The sequence below is a fragment of the Lontra canadensis genome, unplaced genomic scaffold (assembly GCF_010015895.1).
Source record: "Lontra canadensis isolate GAN:19392208 unplaced genomic scaffold, GSC_riverotter_1.0 scaffold131, whole genome shotgun sequence".
NCBI classification, from domain to species: Eukaryota; Metazoa; Chordata; class Mammalia; order Carnivora; family Mustelidae; genus Lontra; species Lontra canadensis.
This window is the reverse complement of record NW_022631125.1, coordinates 2075665-2095658: the sequence shown is the minus strand read 5'-3', so window position 1 is coordinate 2095658 and position 19994 is coordinate 2075665.

Sequence of the window (19994 nt, the reverse complement as noted above, 5' to 3'; positions counted from 1 at the left end):
GCTTGGGGGAACTTGTGGGGTGTCTGGCTGGAAAATAAGTCCAAAACAACAATCTTCAGTCTTTTGTTGTCATACAGACCTGTGAGAAATGCTTCTATGATTTAGACTATGTACCGCCCAGATTCTCTGCCCACAATCATCAGGGCAGGGAACAGCTTTGTCAGTTTTGCAGTATAGAGAGGAGATTAGAGTCTAGGCAAGTGGCATCTGCACCACTTCTGTTGTACCTCAAATCTACAGCTCAGCCAGAATGGAAGGCCTGAAAGCAAGTTTTATGATGCTGCCTCATCAGTCATGTGGCAAGACTGGTTTCAGGGTTAGGGAAGAAATAGCATGTAAGGCAATGAAACTCAGGCAAAATGGCTTTTTTTCCCATGTCCTAGGAGGCTGCACTGCTCTAGGTGACAGTTCTGAGGAAGCTCTTTTTCAAAAAGCATAATACAAGAGAGGTAAATAGGGCCCTACCATCAGAAATGAATGTAGATGGCAATATCTGTCACAGTAACTGGTGTGTATCTGACATTTAAGATAAAATTGGGAGAACTCCAAGATAGTTTGCAAAGGAACTGAACATAGTAAAAAAAAAAAATCTTACTATGGCCTGGAAACATGGTTATATATTCTTGACCAAAGTTGTTTTAGTTAATCTCTTATGGAAAAATAGATTGCTTTGGTAGTCTCTCCTGACTAATCTGGACTGGATGGAACAGCTTTAGGTTTCCATCCTTACATTTTTCTCATCAGGAGTAATTTTAGACCACCAGCCTAGTCTTTTCTAGTGTAGACTCCCATGATAATCTAGGATACAATCTTGGCAGAATAATATGATTATTGCCTCTTAGAATAAGAACATTAATTACATATGTACAAAAATCTTTTCTTTTTTTATTCATATTCACTGCTTTATACCCTTATGACCATGAGCAGCACTTTCCTTTCAACACACACACATGCGTGCACGCACACACACACACACACACACACACTATACATGTATACACATTTAAAAAACAAAACTGTGTGGAGCTCCATGGGATTAATAAATTTTTTAGTCAGGGACTCCTGGGTGGCTCAGTCAGTTAAGCGGCTGCCTTCAGCTCAGGTCATGATCCCAGGATCCTGAGATCGAGTCCCACATTGGACTCCCTGCTGAACAGGGAACCTGCTTCTCCCTCTCCCTCTGTCTGCCAATTCCCCTGCTTCTGCATGCATGCTCTCTATCTCTTTCTGACAAATAAATAAATAATGTCCTAAGGAAAAAAAATCTTAAAAAAATAAATAGTTTAGTCAGCTCCAAGAGGTGAGAAATGGAGATTTGTTATCTAAGATCTCACATCATCCTTCTTTTGGGCTTTCAGAAGACCTGTGGTATTAGCACTTGCTATCACAAGGGAGCATAGCACTGGGATAAGGAGCAGGGACTCTAGAGGTTGGATTCCATGGATTGAAATCGTGGCTCTACTAGTTGCTAGTTGTGTGAATTAATTAACTTTTGAGCCTCCATTTGCTCATCTATAAAATGAGTTTAATAATTTTACCTAACTCATATTGTTGGTATGAGAACTAACCGACGTGATAATGGTGAAGCAATTAGAATGGTGCCTGGCACATAAGAAGCACCATATAACTAATAAATGGGAAAAAATAAGCAAATAAATAAATAAGGCTTATTTTAGAAAAAAATAACAAAGGGATTATCATGAGTTACGAAGACATGACAATGAGGCAGTCAGAAAGTGTTAGAATCCTGAAATAATAGCAGGTCTTCATTTTCCAATTTGTGTGGGATTTTGGTTATGCAGATGACGTCATTTTTGAGTAGAAAGCAATCAATGCCTCAAGAACTATCTGGCATTTTCTCCCCCTAAGGTGAAGCATGAGTTGTAAGAAAAAGTAATACATATTCATGAAAACGCACTGATAGGTTGAGAAATCAACAACTGCTTGACATTCCTGAAATGTCTTTTTCGGTATTATCATGAAGGAGCTCAGGAATGAGCACCATTTGTAGAATAAAAACTCAGTAGACATTAATAACTGGAAAGACCCAAATGTCTTTAATTGTTGCAGGAGTGCTTGCCTTATATATTCCAAACACTGCAGATATGGATGCTGCAGATTGGAACACTCATTTCTTCAGGGTGTGAGAGTGTTGGCAGCCACAAGCCTTCATCTGTTCACCCTCTCTAGAAGTTGTCCTTTGATGAAGAGAACTGCTTCATCCAAGGTCATACCCCCTCCCATGTTGAACCTATATCCAATGACTGATCAATCTGGGTATAGAAAGACCTGCCCCATGCGACCCAACTTGAGACAATTCTTCAGGGCCATCCCAGATCTTTGTAGTAATTGCTTCTCAATTCAATTTTTCCTCTACCAATCCTGCTTCTTCCACTCTCCCGTAGTTATTAATCCCCAAAGCACTCCCCAATAAACCTCCCACGTGCAAATCACTGTCAGAGCCTCGTTCTTGGAAACTTGACCTGTGACAGGTACCCACTGAGTAGAGTGTATAGCAGCTACAGTGATATGAAACCATGAGCATTCTGATATCTAATTTCCCTTTTGCAAGGGGATACTTTTATGTGTTGCCATCTTCTTTAAGGGCTTCCTTAATTTCTTCAACAAGGTCATCATCTGTTGGTCCCTGGATCAGACTTCATCAAAGCACCTGGCTACAGTCAAAATCTAAGAATGCGTTATCTCTATGGAACAATGACCAAGTCCAGGGTGAATAGAATTGTCCAACCAAAAGTCCTACACTTAAACTGATCTTTGATGAATGGGTATTTAAATGATTCCTATTATAATTGTTAAATAACAGGAAAATGATATTGGGTGAAGTCAAATCATGTAATACTTTCCCCTCAGAAAGCGAACCAAGAAGTTTATGGAACACCAAAGAAAGAGTGTAAGTGCTGTTTCAATCCCTTGTTTTTCGAAGTGTTCATGTGATTGCATAATCACTGTAGCCAAGAAAGCTTGGACAATCTGTTTTGTTCAAATATACCTTGTCTGATTAGATGTTAAAGATCTTTATTTTTCATCGTAAGCTTAGAGGAATAGGTACGTTTTTATCCTTAATGTGAGGTGGGTCAAGATCTAGATCCAGGTTAAATGGATTTGTTTATCTGTGTGAGTTCCTACGGTCTCACACAGTGCCTTGAGAATGCTATTACAAAATCCCTAAAGATATGTAATTCTAACAGAACTAATGGCTTGAACACGGATACTCAGTATGATAAACCAGGCAGGTCCCAAGTTTTCTTGCTGTGCTCTTTTATAACAAATCACAGTAGCAAACAGTATGGGTATATTGGATAAATACTTACTGAGCACATAAAAGAATAGGGATGGTAGCAGATAATTATGCAACTTCAATGTAGATTATAGCAGCATGCTGCATTCATAGAAAAGTTATCATTGTTATTTTGATGAATACTTGGTAATTCTAACAGCATTGGCAAAATGGCATTTCAAAAAAAAATCAAAGAAATGTTATGACCAGTTATGGATTCTGCACAACAGAGACACCTCCATTTTGAATTTAAAGCCATAGTGCACATTACTGCAAATGCCACATGGTGAAGAAACATGTTGGTCCTGAAGCCAGGTTATGTGACCTGTTCTTGTGGCTCCTGAACTGCATTTAGCGGCCTTCAATTGCTGTACTCTTTCAGAGACAGTCCAAGTTCAGGCACAATGTGCATTTAGCATCCTCAAGTGAGCACACCTCCACGTACTGGGATGGTTGTCATGTACCCAGGATGATCAATATACCTCCCTGTGTTAGGCCAGTCCAGAGGACAAAGGATCCATGTCCATGCCTTATGTACAATGCTTATTGCACAAAACAAACTATGTCTCCCCTCTGAACCCTGCCCTCAATAGATTTCATACTATATCTAGAGTTATTTCAAATCTTGGTGAAGAATGCGTCTCTCTTGATGGATACTGTTCTTGGGCCTCAAAAATTATGAAATTTTATTCCATCAAGAACCACCATTGGATTCCTTTGTTGTAGACTCAATGCATAAGACATGCCTTCATATATTATGTAAGGACACTCTCTTAAATTATAGTGCTAAAATAAATGACACAGCACCGTGAGGTAAACAGCAATTCCTTTACCAGATTGATTCTGTTTGTGACATTTAAGTCTCTAAACCGTGACTGATTGTGCTGGGAAGGAGGGTGTGGCAGACTACATTTTTCAAAAATGGCCCACTCCACATGCTATTCTACAATGTGACCTTGCCACCACCCCAGTGGCAGGTGGAGTCTCTTTCTCTGCCTTTTGAATCTGGGTAGGCCCCGTGAATGCTTTGATCTTTAGAATATGGCAAAAGTGACATGGTGCCAATTCTAAGCATAATCATTAGTTGGCTTGGCAAATTCTTCTTTCTGCATCTTAGAAGCCAGCAGCCAGGTTAGAGATGTAACCATCCTGAAACTACCATACTGTGAGAGGCCCAAGCCACACAGTTGTTGAGATTCCATATGAAGGGAGATGGAGAAGGAGGGAGGAAGAGAGAGAGGGAGAGACAGAGAAAGAGAGAACAAAGCACCAAGCATGTAGGTGAAGAAGTCACCTTGGAAATAGTTCACCCCAACTAGTGCCACATGAATTCAAGAAGGGCCCATCTGAGGCCCTTCCTGGATTCTGGACTCATAAAATCATGGACAAAATAAAACAACAATTTCTTCCATCCGCAAAGGTTTGTATTAGTTTGTTATGTAGCTATCGATAACTGAAACAAACGGATTTGCTAATAACCTGATTAATTAATCAACTATGCTGGCGAGTATGGGAGGTTAAATGCATTTTCGAGGCCATGGTGCCATATGCAATCTGCCTGTATTTGGGCTCTGCCACTTAAGAGGTCTATAATGTTGAGCAACCCATGACTCAGTTCTCTCATCTGTAAAATGGAGGTAATAATAATCACTGCCTCACCAGGGTATTCTGGAGGTGGAATTAATGAAAACTTACAACTCTGCCTGGAACTTTAGGAAACCCTTATGTTGATTTTTGCTATTATTACTGTGATGTGGAGCTGGGCCTCAACAGTGTTGACTGGTACACTGCCCTTCTGTTTCACACAGTGGCAGTGAACCCACAGAGGCAGACAGAATGGAGACTAAATCCTAGATCAACCATGTGTGTGGGATTCTGGAACCTTCTCTGGGCCTCAAGTTTCCCATCTGTGGTGGGTGGATAGTAAGACTTCTCAAGGTCGGGAGCATTAGATGAACTCACCAAGTAAAGTGCCAGGCTCAGAGACTGCCAGACAGTTCGATCCCCTCAACACCTCAGCCTCCCTTTTGATTCCACGCATGATGAATTGATTCTCAGCACAAGAGAAGAAGGAGCTGACTGGTCTTCAGTTCTGCAGCAATGTTAAACACAGAGTGTACTCAAGTTTCAGGGTGAAGCCCTAGTTCGGTTGTTTTCAAGAAATACCTGGAAGTGTATATATTTGCGAGAATAACCTGCTGATAGCCAGGTTTTTTTGTTTTTGTTTTTGTTTTTGTTTTAGCAGGGTGCTCTTCTTGTCATACAAAACTCTATGGTTTGGGTAGCAGAAAGTGGCTGCGGATGAAGGGCATCAATGATCTATTACAACTCCAAGCTATCAGTCAAAACACGTGTTGTTTCCTATGCCCCAGGCAACCAAAGGCATCAAACTAACAAGAACTCAGAGGAGCAGATAAACATGAATGTTGAGCTACAACGTTCCCAGAACACACAGAACAACAGCAGCCCCTATTCCCACCAGCTCACTCCGGTTGGTATCAGATAGAGCGGGAAACATAGAGGTGGTGGTCGAGGGGGAGTGGGTCCCCCCCAAATCCCATGATTGGGACTGATATAAACTCAAAATGGAATCTAAATACTGACTCTGCTGTGGGAAGGAAACAGAGCCTTATCAGAACAAAGGCAAGAGGGCCAGGCAAGTTATTTCTGGAGACTTGCCCCCTGGACAAAAGCAGTGAGAAAACTTAAGAGTGATGTCTGCTCATGAGAAAATAATGGCAAAGTCAGAAAAAAATAGAGAAGTAGATCAGAACAAATCACCTTTTAAGTGATCAGAATCAGGGACCAGGAAGGACAAAATTCCCAATATCTGTTTTAGATCAGTGTGGGAAACTAGCTCATTTTAACCTGTCATTGTGTATAAATCACTCTTCAAGCTTGGTGAAGGCAGGATTTCTTCTTCAAATACATCATATTCACCTGCAAATGGGTTGCCATAAAACTATAATGGTGATTTTTGCTAAGGAATATGTCAAAAGTATAAGGATCTCCGCCCCCTCCCCCCACGAAGATGTGTGAGGGGAGTGTGAAACATTCTTAAAGGACATTAAAGCACAAATATATAGGGGGGAAATAAAGGAAAATGTTCCAGCATAGTGTAGAGAGTTTTAACTGATGATAGAGTGAGCCCTGAATTCCAGATTCCTCAATTAGAAGTAATCTAGTGACTTCTACCCTACATCAAGATCCCGATAAATCATAAAATAAATGGTATTTATTGAGTATCGACTGTGTGCTGGGCCCTGCTCCTCTTTTAAAATGCATGGCTTTGCTTAATCTGTATAATAACCCTTAGATGCAGGAACTATTTTTGATCCTCAGTATGTAGGTAAATAATTTGAGACCAAGAAATGAACTTGTTTGCCCAAAGTCACACCACTACTTAAGTGGTTGAGTCAATATCTGAATTGAAATCTCCTTGATGACAGAGTCAAAACTCCCAGGCTCTATGCTCCATTACTCTTAACTTATGCTCTATTACTCTTAACTCTAGGTAATATTGATGTGCTCCTGAGGACTTCACCAACATGATTATCTAGAATAGATTATCCCATGTCCTCGGTAACTTTTACTTTCTCTGTAACTATAGAGTAAATAAAACAAAGAAATAAATGAAGGCCCTATGTACCAGAACAGGAGGAGACAGGGCAAATATTTTGGGACAGAGTCAAGCATATTTTATACTATTTGAGCACCTAACTGACTAGTTACCTCCTACATAGAGAAGATACACAACAAATATCGTTCATTGACTGATAACCACTGACTGATCTTAGAAGAAGTGTTGTTGTTGTTGTTTACTAGGCTTCTTTTTTTTTTTAAATTTCTTTTCAGCTTTCCAGAATTCATTGTTTATGCATCACACCCAGTGCTCCATGCAATACATACCTTCTAAACAAAGTAAGTTAAATGCTTGTCAGTCAATGAACAATATTTGCTGTGTATCTTCTCTAAAAGGGTCCCCAGTGGTCCTGCCCTTGGTATTCATACCTTTTGTGTAATTCCTTCTCCAGTGTAGGCTGTTCCCTGAAAACTGAATCCTGCCAATAACTATGTGAGTGAGCTTGGAGACTGATCCTTCCCAAGATGAGACTGTAGTCCCAACTGGCATCTTGATTGAGGCTTGGTGACACATCTTGAGTCTGAGGACCCTGTCTAGCTGCTCCCAGATTCCTGACCCACAGAAACTGGGAGATAATAAATGCTCATGGTTTGAAGCCACGAAATTGTGGGGATGATTTGTTAAACAGCTATAGATAACTAATACAACACCCCTGTATTCTTGTGATGACCAAAGTGTGGCAGGGCATAGATGTTTCCATTTAAGAAAGTCCATGGGGGAGGGGCGGGTGGAAATCTCACAAGAAATCTCATTACCCTGGCAAAACGGGTGACTGTTTTCCTATGCCCAGTGTAAACACTAGCTAATAGTCCTGAGGGTTCTCAGCCAACAGATTTCCTCATTTAAAAGAGGAATTCGGTGTTGAGGTAGACATAGGTGGTGGGCTGCTCACATGGCCTTTGGTCCAGGAATTATACCATGGTGGCCTTTTTGGCATTCCCGGGGTAGAGGGGATTGGGGGGAGTGTTGTTTCAGGACTGAGTGGAAGGGACAGTAGGGAGAGTTATTACTTAGTCTTTGGCAAGACAGATGGTGGCAAAGGTAGGCCAGCTAGATGCTCTGCTTCCAGCCAAATGGAAAGAACATCACTTGGCTTTCAGCTACTTTCAGCAGGAGAAATATTAATGGGGCAGCAAACTGAATATTTAGCACTAGTTAAATTCTCCATTCTTTTCAAGAAAGCCGCTGCCATGATGTTACCTTACTCACACCTCGCAACAACCTACTCAGATAGGCAGGAAAGGCATTGTTTTATGTTTGACGGAGTAAAGGGGTTGTTTTTTGTCTTTTGTTTTTCTGATTCCTGCTTTGGATTTAAAAAATACTATGTGAGTGACTGTCAGAGAAGTGAGTCTTCTGATATCACAAGACCACTGGGCAGCAGAAGCAGGGTGAGAGCCAAGGGCTCCTTTCCCCAGTGCTGAGCCTTTTCTTCCCCCTGCCCCTCTCCTACTGCTCAGACATTCTCCCTAGCGAACACATCTTTCCTGACTTGGGAATATAGAAGCCCTACTTCAGAGGTAGTACCCCTGAGCCTACATGGGCAATTGAGGTCCTTCTTGTAATTTGTTCCTATAGCAGGACTTCTGTAAACTTGACATGGGCAGAGTCATCTAGGAACCGAGTTCATGGTCAGATTCACAGGCCCCACCTCCCAGAGATTCTGATGAATTAGAACTGGACTGAGGCCCAAGACTGTATTTTTTCCCCAACTACTTCGAAGGGATTTTTTTTTTTATTTTTTTTTTATTTTTTGAGAGACAGAGAGTGAGAGAGCACAAGTGGTGGGGGAGGGTGGCAGCAGAGGGAGGGGGAGAAGCAGGCTCCCCACTGAGCAGGGAGTCCCATGTGGGGCTCAATCCCAGGACCCTAGGATCATGACCTGAGCCGAAGGCAGACGCTTAACTGACTGAGCGACCTAGGCACCCCCTTCCATGCGGCATTAATAAATGCTGCCTGATAACCTCCTTATCAGTACCATGCTGTGGCAAAGAGCTAGAAGGCACACATGAGCACTCCCATGAATATGCCCACAGAAGAATCTCTTGTGTTTTGTAGTACACTGTCTTCTAAAAGGTTATATGTGTATCACATTTTATAGCTCATCTCACATGTGAAATGCTTTATATCCACGTAGTATTTTTCTTCAGGGAAAGGACTGCATCTCTAGAGGTGATTTTATCCTCAGCACCTAAGCACAATGCCCGGTGCCTAACTTTGGTTGAATTAAACATTGGTCCAATGACTGACTATTCAGTTTGCTCAAAGAAGGGGTAGGTCTACGTATAGCTTGATGACAAGACAAAGACTTGCTCACATCTTAACATTGTTCACTCTTATCTCCACTTGATGGTTTGTAAAGCACTTCTCTTACCTGGCAATTCAGAGGGATGAAAAACAAAATATAAGATGGATCCTGAAATAGCTCTGTGAATGAGAAGCTTCTAGAAACATGGTTACCTTAGTCTCGGGGTCTTTCTAACCTGAGAAGTTATAACCTCAGCTTTGCCAGGAGACTGTGTGATCTATTACATTTGTAACTCCAAGAGAAGGAGAAGAGACATGATATATGGAACCAATACAAGGTCTCAGATTCCCCTTTCGCAAATAACAGAGAAGATGAGCTTTGTTCCTGAATCAACGAATTACAACATATTGTTTAGCAACGTGAATTAGAATCTCAAGAGCTGTGAAACAGAGGTACATGAACTCACTAGGACAGAAGCTGGTGAGGGTTTGGCTGGCCCAACTTAAGAGATCAAAGTACAGCAGATTTTCGGTAAGGCTTTGGTACACCTCTGGACCAGGCATTTTTCCTGAACTGCTAAATGGAGGTTTTCAGCCGATTTATTTATGTGACAGCTTGCCTGTTAACAGAAAAATATTGATTCCTCTGGTTTAGCAATGAGGCTCCTGAAACATTTCATCCCTAAAGTCATAAATTGGTAAAAACAAAACAAAACAAAACAAAACAAAACAAAATTTTCCCAAGGAGTTTGCTTGGCCTCCAATGTTTGGTTGGACAAGGCACAGATATTTTTCCCGATTTTGCTGTTAAAATCCAGACCTGCTGCTTTCTCTAGTTTGACTTACTGGGTAAGCCTTTCGAACAATGGAACTCGTACTTAGTGTGTTTTATCTTAACCTCAATGATGATATACATCTCAGCAGTAAATTTTTAAATAGCTGCGTTATATATGCTGAATAAATGATGAACCCAATTGTGCTTTCAGCCATCCTTATAGAGCATCTGGAAGCTAATCAGGGTCAAGACTGAGAGACAGAAAGATAAGGAGGGAGAAAAATTTAATATATGTCACGTCCTGACAAGTTGGAGAACTGTTGATTTACGCCAAATGAGGCTTAAAAAAAACAAAACCATCATTTATGGTAAAAATCATTGGGGATACACTCCCCAAACACCAAGAAGGGTCTTGTGAACATTTATGTAAGTAAACATCACCAACACATAACAAAGTTGACAAGATACAGGCACAGATCATAACGGCTCACATTGTACTTGGTTTCCAAAGCCCTTGCCTCATTTCAGTATCATTACAGTCCTTTCCCTGTAAGAGTTAAGATCCTTCTGTTTTTGCTTTTTAGTCTTAACCGGCTTTATTGAGGCATTATTGACATACAACAAGCTGCGCATATTTAAAATATATAATTTTGTAAGTTTTGACATACACCTACACCTGTGACACCATTACCACAATCAAGACAGTTAACATATGCATCACCCCCAAAAGTTTCCTGGTGCCCCTTTATCATCTCTCTCCCACCCCTCCAACCCCTCTCCCAAGCAACCTAGTGGCAGATTGGTATCTGCTTTCTTTTTCTTGTCAATATTTTATTTATTTATTCATGAGAGACAGGGAGAGAGAGAGGCAGAGGCAAAGGGAGAAACAGGATCCCCACAGAGCAGGGAGTCCAATGTGGAACTTGATCACAGGACCCCAGGATAACAATCTGAGCCAAAGGCAGACGTTTAACCAACTGAGCCACCCAGGTGCCCTGGCATCTGTTTTCTATCACCATAGATAAGTTTGCACATTCTTAAATTCTCTGTGAATGGAATCATGAGCTTTGTATTCATTTTTGTTGTTGTTGGGGTTCTTTAACTCAGCATAATTATCTTGAGTTTCATCCATGTTGCTGCATATATCAAAGTTCATTCCTTTTCATTGTCTAGTAGCATTCCATTGTATGGATATAGCACCAGGTTGATGCTTTGAGGACACTTGGGTTGTTTCCAATTTGAGCTTATTACAATTAAAGTTGCGATGAACATTCATGCACAAGTCTTTGTATGAATATGTGCTTTCTTTTTCTTAGCGTAAGTGCTTCTGCATGAATTGCTTGGATCATATGGTAGGTTTGTGTTTAATTTCTTAAGAAACTGCAGAAATGTTTTTCAACATGCTCATATCATTTATATTCTCAGCAGCACTGTATGAAAGTTTCAGTTGCCTCTATTCACACCCAATCTTGGTATGGTCAGTATCATTTCAATTTAATTTTAATCTAATGTAATAGATGCACAGTGGCATCTCTTGGTGGTTTTAATTTGCATTTCCTTACTGAATAATTATGTTGAACATCTTTTCCTATGCTTATGTGGCATCAGTATACATTTGGTGAGATGTCTATGAAAATCTTTTGCCCATTTTTTTATTGGGTGGTTTGTTTTGTTATTATTGAGTTTTGAGAGGTTTTGAAAAATTTATTCTGAGCACAAGTCCTGAATCAGACATATGTTTTACAAATATTTTCTCCCAGTCTGTGACTTGTCTTTTCATTCTCTTAACAGTGTCTTTTGAAGAGCAGAAGTTTTTAATCTTGTTAAAGTCCAGTTTACCAATTTTTAATAGATGTTTTTGCTATATTATTGTAAGAAATCCTTACCTTATCCAAGATCACAAAGATTTTCTCTATTTTTTAAAAGATTTTATTCATTTTATTTGTCAGAGAGAGAGAGAGAGAGAGAGCACAAACTGGGGGAGCAGCAGGCAGAAGGAGAAGCAGGCTGCCCATCGACCCGGGGTTCATGACATGAGCCAAAGGCAGACGCTTAACCAGCTGAGCCACCCAGGCATCCCTCCTCTAAGTTTTCTTCTAGAAATTTTCAGTTTTCATTTTTTATTTATGTCTAAGATCCTTGTTGAGTTAAATTTTGTATATGGTATGAGATATGGACTGAAGCTCTTTTTGGAGGGCACAAGGTTTTATAGTTGTTCCAGACTATTTGTTAAAAAGACTGTCTTTCTCCACTGAATTACCATTATACCTTTGTCTAAAATCAGTTGTCCATATAGGTTTGAGTCCATTTTTGAATTTTATTTTGTTGATCTCTTTGTCAATCTTGGTGTAATCCTATATTGTCTTGATTACTATAGCTTTAAAATAACTCTTGAAATCAGGTAGTAGCTGTCCTCTAAAATTATTTTTCTTCAAAGTTGTCTTGGCCATTCTAGGTCTTTTGCATTTCCATATGAATTTTAAAATTTTTGATTTTCATTTTCTACAAAAAAGTCCTGTTGAGACTTTGATTGGAATTACATTAACTCTATAGACCAATTTAAGGGGGATTTGGATCTTAATTATATTAAGTCTTCTGAAACAAACGAGGCATATCTCTCCATTTATTTAGGTCTTGTTTAACTTCCCTCAGCAATGTTTTTTAAGCCTTGGTGTATAAGTCTCTCACGTCTCTTGTCAGATGTATCCCTGAGTGCTTCATATTTTTGATGCTATTTTAAATGTTACTGCTTATTTAAGTTCAATTTCTGATTGTTGCTGGTATTTACGCATACAATTGATTTTCATATATTGATTTCATGCTCTGAAATTCTGCTAAACTTATGTTTTAGTTCTAGCAGCTCTTTTTGTACATGTAATCAGATTTTTTTACACAGACAACTGTGCTAAGAATAAAGAGTTTCACATCTTCCTTTCCGATCCAAACACCTCTTATTTATTTTCCATGTTTGAGTGTACCAACTAGACCGCCAATCCAATGTTGCAGAGAAGTCGTAAGAACAAACACCCTTGTCTTGTTGCTGATCTCAGAGGTAAAGCATTTAATCTTTCACTATTAAGCAGAATGTAAGTAGTAGATTTTTTTGTACATGCCATGTTCATTTTCTGTTGCTGCATAATGAATAAACCCCAAACATAGCAACTTAAAGCAACAAACATTTATTTAAGATTGTATTTATTTATTTGAGAGAGAGAAAGTGAGCAAGAGAGAGAGAGAAAAAGAGAGAGAGAGAGAGAAAGAGAGAGAGAGGACGCACAAGTGGGGGGAGGGGCAAAGGGAGAAGCAGGCTCCCCACTGAGCAGGGAGCCCAACCTGGGCCTCAATCCTGGGACGCCAGGATCATGACCTGAGCCAGAGGCAGACATTAACCAACTGAGCAACCCAGGTGCCCCTGGCAATGAACATTTATTATGTCACCATTTCCATGGGTCAGGGATCTAGACATGGCTTAGCTGGGTGCATCTGCCTCAAGGCTTCTCACAAGACTGTGATCAAAGAATTGTGGTGGCTGTTGTTACATCCAAAGTCTGAGCACAGGGAAGATGTACTTCCAAGCTTACTCATGTGGTTGTTGGCAAGATTCATATCCTCACAGGCTGTTTGATTGTGGGTGTCAGTTCCTCTTTAGCTATTGACCTGGGGACTCCATCAGTCCTTTGCCACATGGGGCTTTCCATAAGCAGCTCAGCTTCCCTCAGAAAAAGATAATGAGAGAGCATGAGAGGGTAAGCAAGATTAAAGCCACATTCGTTTTGTAAACTAATTCAGAAGTGACATCTTATCACTTTTGCAGGATTCTATTTGTAAAAAAGTGAGTCATCACTAAGTCTAGCCCATACTTAGGGGAAGGGCTTATAGAGGAGACAGGGAACATGGGAAGCCATCTTAGAGTCCTCCTACCACAATGCCCTCTATAAAGTCGAAGAAGTCACCTTCAGTTCTTTGTTTGCTGAGAGTTTTTATCAAAACTGTATGTTAGATCATGTCAAATGAATTTTACTTCATGTGGTTTCTTTTTTAGTTTGTTCATATGTTGACTTTTAAAAAAGGATTTATTTGAGAGAGAGAGAGAATGAGGGAGAGAGAGAAAGGGGTGGGGAGGGGCAGAGGGAGAGAGAATCCCAAGCAGACTGCACTCAGTGTGCAGAGCCCAACATGGGGCTCAATTCCACAACCCCAATATCACCACCTGAGCTGAAACCAAGAGTAAGTCACTTAACCAACTGTGCCACCCAGGTGTCCCTGTATGATGACTTTTTAAGGCTTGGTTACACTGATTTGGTTTTCAAATGTTAAACCAAAACTGTATTCCTGAGATGAACATCACTTGCTTAGGATATATTATCCTTTTTATATATTGCTTGATTCTACTTGATAAAATTTTGTTTATAATCCTTACACCTGTGTTAATGCTATACAAGAGCCATTGGTCTGTAGGTTTTTGTTTGTTTGTTTTCGCATAATTTGTTTGGCTGGTTTTGGTGAGAGGATGTTGGCCTCATAACACCAGATGGAGAATAGTCCTTCCTCTTCAGTTTTTGGGAAGAGTTTGTGTAATACTGGTATATTATTACTTCTTTCTGTATTTGGTAGAATTTATCAGTGAAGCTATTTGGGCCTAGAGTTTTCTTCTCGGAAAGGTTTTTAACTACAAATTCAGTTTTTCTTGTGGATATAGGCCTATACAGTTTATCTATGTCTTCGTAAATAAACATGGCAGTTTGTGTCTTTCAAGGAATTTTTCAATTTCATCTAAGTTGTCAAATTTGTTAGCATTTCCCTCTTAACCTTTTAATATATGTAGGATCTGTAATGTCATCTCTCTTATTCCCAATATTTGTGTCTTGTCTCTCTTTTTCTGGCAAGATATTTTTGAATTCTGTTGTTTTATTTTTCAAGTAAAGAATTATTTCTAGTGTTTTGTTTTCTATTTTATTGATTTCAGCTTTAACTTTCTTCTGCTTACTGTGTTTTTATTTTCTAGTTTCTAAAGGTGAAGTTTAGGTCATGATTGAGACTATCTTTTTTTAAAAGATTTTATTTATTTATTTATTTAGAGCATGAGTCGGGGGAGGGACAGAGGGAGAGGAAGGATCTCAAACAGACTCTGTGCTGAGCTCAGAGCCCAACACAGGACTCAATCTCACAACCCTGAGATAATGACCTGAGCTGAAATCAAGAGTCCCTCATTTAACCAACTAAGCCACTCAGGCTCCCTTGAGACCATCTAATATAAACATTTAGTGCTATAAATTTCTTTCTAGGCACCACTTTGGCAGCCGCCCATGAATTCTAATTTTCATTTTCATACAGTATAAAATACTTCATAATTGCTCTTTTGATTTCTTCTTTGATCCATGGATCATTTAAAAGTGTGCTGTTATGTAGTTTCAAAATATTTGGGGATTTCACAAATATTTCTGTTACTGGTTTTTAATTTCATTGTGGTTAGAGAATCTAATTTGTAAAACTTACATACTTTTAAATTATTGACACTTGTATTATGGTCCAGAAAATGGTCTCTCTTGACAAATGTTCCTTGTGTTCTGGAAAGGGAGATGGTTTGATGTTCTTATTGAATGGATGGTTCTATAAATGTCAGTCAAGTAAAGTCATTTGATGATGTTGTTTAAGTCTTCTACATTCTTGCTGATTTTCCATCTACTTGTATCAATTATTGAGAGGGAAGTATTAAAATCAACTATAATTGTGTATTTGTCTATTTCTGCTTACAGCTCTATCAGATTTTACTTCCTGATTTTAAAAACTGGTTTATTAGGTCAATAAATGATTAGGATTGTTGTGTCCTCCTGAGGCATTAATCCTGTTTTCATTATGTAATGGCCTTTTCTATCCCTGATAATATTCTTTGTTCCAAAGTCTACTTTGTTATTAATATAGCTACTAAAGCTTTCTTTTGACTAATGTTAGTATAATTATCTTTCATCATTCTTTTACTTTTAACCTTTTTGTGTTATAATATTTAAATTGTTTTTCTGTTGGTGACATTTAAGTGGGTCTTGTTTTCTTTGTCAATCTGATAACCTGCCTTTTAACTGGATTGTTAGATCATTTACATTTAATGGGATTATTGACATTTAATGGGATCATTTACATTTAATGGGATTATTGACATTCTTTGGTTTACACCTACCATCTTGCTCTTTGTTTTCTATTTATTCGTCCCATCTGTTCTTTCTTCCTATTTTCCCTCTTTGTCTGCCTCCTTTGTATTGAGTTCTTAAACTTTATTTTACATCCTTTGTTGACTCATTACCTATAACTTTGTTTTATTGAATTATTAGTTGCTTTAGGATTCATACCATGCATCTTTCACTCATCACAGACTACCTTCATATGATATATCACTTCACACAGTATAAAAATCCTACAATAGCATAGTTCTATTTCTCCCCTCCCATCTTTTATGATACGGTTGTCATATGTTTATGTTTAAACCTCTATTATACATTGGGTTTTTTTAAACTTGTTTGTGTTGTTTTTTTAAGCAGTCAATTATCTTTTCAGGAGATTTAAATCATACATAAGATTCTTACAAATTTACCCAGGTAGTTACCATTTCTAGTGCTTTGCAGTCTTTTGTATAGGTCCACATGTCTTTCTGGTATCATTTTCCTTCTGCCTGAAGACTTCTTTTAATATTTCTTATACTGATGATATGTTGGTGATTAATTATTTCAATGTTATATCTTTAAAATAAAGTTGTTATTTTGCCTTCATTTTTGAAAGATGGTTTTGACTACACATAGAATTGTAGGTTGACAGGATTCTTTTTTTGGTACTTTAAAGATGTTTTCCCCCGGCCTTGGAGTTTGTATTGTTTATGACAACAAATATGATGTCATCCTTACCTTTATTCTGCTGTACATAACATGTCATATTCTCTCTGGTTGCTTATAAGATTTTCTCTTTATCATTGATTTTGATCAATTTGATTATTATGAACTTTGGAATAGTTTCCTTATTTTCTCTATGTGTTGGGGGGTTGTTCATTAAAATTCTTAGATCTCTGGCTTTATAGTTTTCATGATATTTGGAAAACTTATACCTAGTGTTTCTTCAAGACTTTTTTCTCCCCCACCACCAAGGACCCTAATTACACACCCTTTGTGTTGCTTAAAGTTGTCCCACAACCCATTAATGCTCTTTTCTTTCCTTCCTTCTTTCATTTTTTCCTTCTTCCTTTTTTTCTCATTCTTTCTTTTCTTTTTTTTTTCTTTTTCTTTCTCTTGAGCCTTTTTACTTTATGTTTTTCATTTTGGATAGTTTCTATTGCTGTGTCCTAATATTCACTGGTCTTTACTCTTGCTATTTCTAATCTTCTCTTAATCCCATTCAGTATTTTGTTTTGTTTTTTCTCAAACACGGTAGTTTTTGTGGTAACGTCCATGTTTTCTCGAGTATGAAAATTTGATTTTTTTAATATTTCCTGTTTCTACACATAAAATACAGTAATAATAGCTACTTTAAAGTTTTTATCTGCTAATTCTAACATCTGTTTGCCAACACTGTGTTGGATTTGACTGAGTGAGTGATTGATTATTCTTCTCATTCTGGGTCTTCTTTTCTTTCTTTCTTTCTTTCTTTCTTTCTTTCTTTCTTTCTTTCTTTCTTTCTTTATTATTATTTTTCTTTGCCTGCCTTGCAATCTTTGATTTGATGCCAACCATTTTGAATTTTACCTTGTTGAGTTCTGGGTAATTTTATATTCCTATAAGCATTCTTCAGTTTTGCTCAGGAATGTAGCTGTATTATTTAAAAATAGTTCAGTCATTTCAGGAAGTGTTTTTATGATTTGTTAGGTAGATCTAAAGCTAATTATTCTCTGCTAAGTCAAGAACTTCCTGAATACTCTACCTATGCCCCATGAAATACAATTTTTCCCAGCCTGGCTGGTGATAACATATTATCCTGGCTTAGTGTGAGTATTAGGCACAGCTGTCTCTGATTCTGTCTGACGGTTCTTCTCCCCTAAGATGGTTTGTTCACACATATGCTTTGATCAATACTCTCCTAAATACTTGAGTGGAAACTTTTGAAGATCATCACAGAACTCTCTCATTGTGTACCTCTCTTCTCTCTGGTATTCTGACCAGCTAACTCTAGTTTCCTTGGTCCCCCCAGGCTCGCAGGTCTGTCTCCCCAACTCAGGGAGACCACGAGGCTCTGCCTGGATTCCCCTTTCTGCACCTGGAAACACTCTCAAATAGTACAACCTGGAAACACTCTCTAACAGTGAAGTGGGATGGTCATAGGTTTCATTTCATACTTGTCCTTCTCTTGGGGATCACTGTCCTTCATTGTCTGATTTTTAGTGACTTGAACACTGTTGTTTCAAACATTTTTTTCTGGTTTCTGTGGTTGTTTCAGGCAGGAATATAAATCTGCTCCCTCTTGCTCTACCCTGACTAGAAGTGGCAATACAATCATTCCATTTTAAAATGAAGAAATGATCTCAAGAGGACTTAGTGCTATAGTGAGTGGTAGAACTAGAATTCATGCCCAGTTCTTTCCACCTCTACTCCAAAAAACATCATCTTAGAAGTATCTGTATGGCTGGGGAAACTGCAGGACTTCCCTCCTCCCCTTCCCAGCCTATGGCTTAAAAAAAATTATTTATTTTTTTAAAATTTCTTTTCAGTGTTCCAGAATTCATTGTTAATGCACCACACCCAGTGCTCCATGCAATAGGTGCCCTCCATAATACCCACCACCAGGCTCACCCAACCTCCCACCACCCTCCCCTCCAAAACCCTCAGTTTGTTTCTCAGAGTCCACAGTCTCTCATGGTTTGTCTCCCCCTCTGATTTCCCCCAACTCACTTCTCCTCTCCATCTCCCCATGTCCTCCATGTTATTCCTTATGCTCCACAAGTAATTGAAACCATATGATAACTAACTCTCTCTGCTTGCCTTATTTCATGCAGCATAATCTCTTCCAGTCCCATCCATGTTGATACAAAATTTGGGTATTCATCCTTTCTGATGGAGGCGTAATACTCCATAGTATTTATGGACCATATCTTCTTTATCCATTCATCTGTTGAAGGGCATCTTGGTTCTTTCCACAGTTTGGCGACTGTGGCCATTGCTGCTATGAACATTGGGGTACAGATGGCCTTTCTTTTCACTACATCTGTATCTTTGGGTAAATACCCAATAGTGCAATTGCAGGGTCATAGGGTAGCTCTATATTTAATTTCTTAAGGAATCTCCACACTGTTTTCCAAAGTGGCTGCACCAACTTGCATTCCCACCAACAGTGTGAGAGGGTTCCCCTTTCTCCACATCCTCTCCATCACTTGTTTCCTGTCTTGTTAATTTTGGCCATTCTAATTGGTATAAGGTGGTATCTCAATGTGGTTTTGATTTGAATCTCCCTGATGGGTAGTGACGATGAACATTTTTTCATGTGTCTGTTAGCCATTTGTATGTCTTCTTTGGAGAAGTGTCTGTTCATGTCTTCTGCCTATTTTTTGATGTGATTATCTGTTTTGTGTGTGTTGAGTTTGAGGAGTTCTTTATAGATCTTGGTTTTCAGCCCTTTGTCTGTAGTGTCATTTGCAAATATCTTCTCCCATTCTGTGGGTTGCCTTTTTGTTTTGTTGACTGTTTCCTTTGCTGTGCAGAAGCTTTTGATCTTGATGAAGTCCCAAAAGTTCATTTTTGCTTTTGTTTCCTTTGCCTTTGGAGACATATCTTGAAAGAAGTTGCTGTGGTTGATGTTGAATAATTGTTCATTTATGTTTAATCCTTAATTTTGTTTGTTTTTAGAAGTAAAGGCGAGCAACTATTTAGGACTGTATATCTACTTTCTATCTCTCTTTTTAGGGAGAATAACGTCCTTAAAGAGCTGCATTTTCTAATGCCTGTTATTTGTTGTAAATCAACAGAGTATCTTTCTCTCTGTGTTTGAAACTTGCATAAACACTCCGCTTCTGTTGTTATTTCTTAGGCTCACTTATAGGTCATATACTTGCCCAGTTCAGA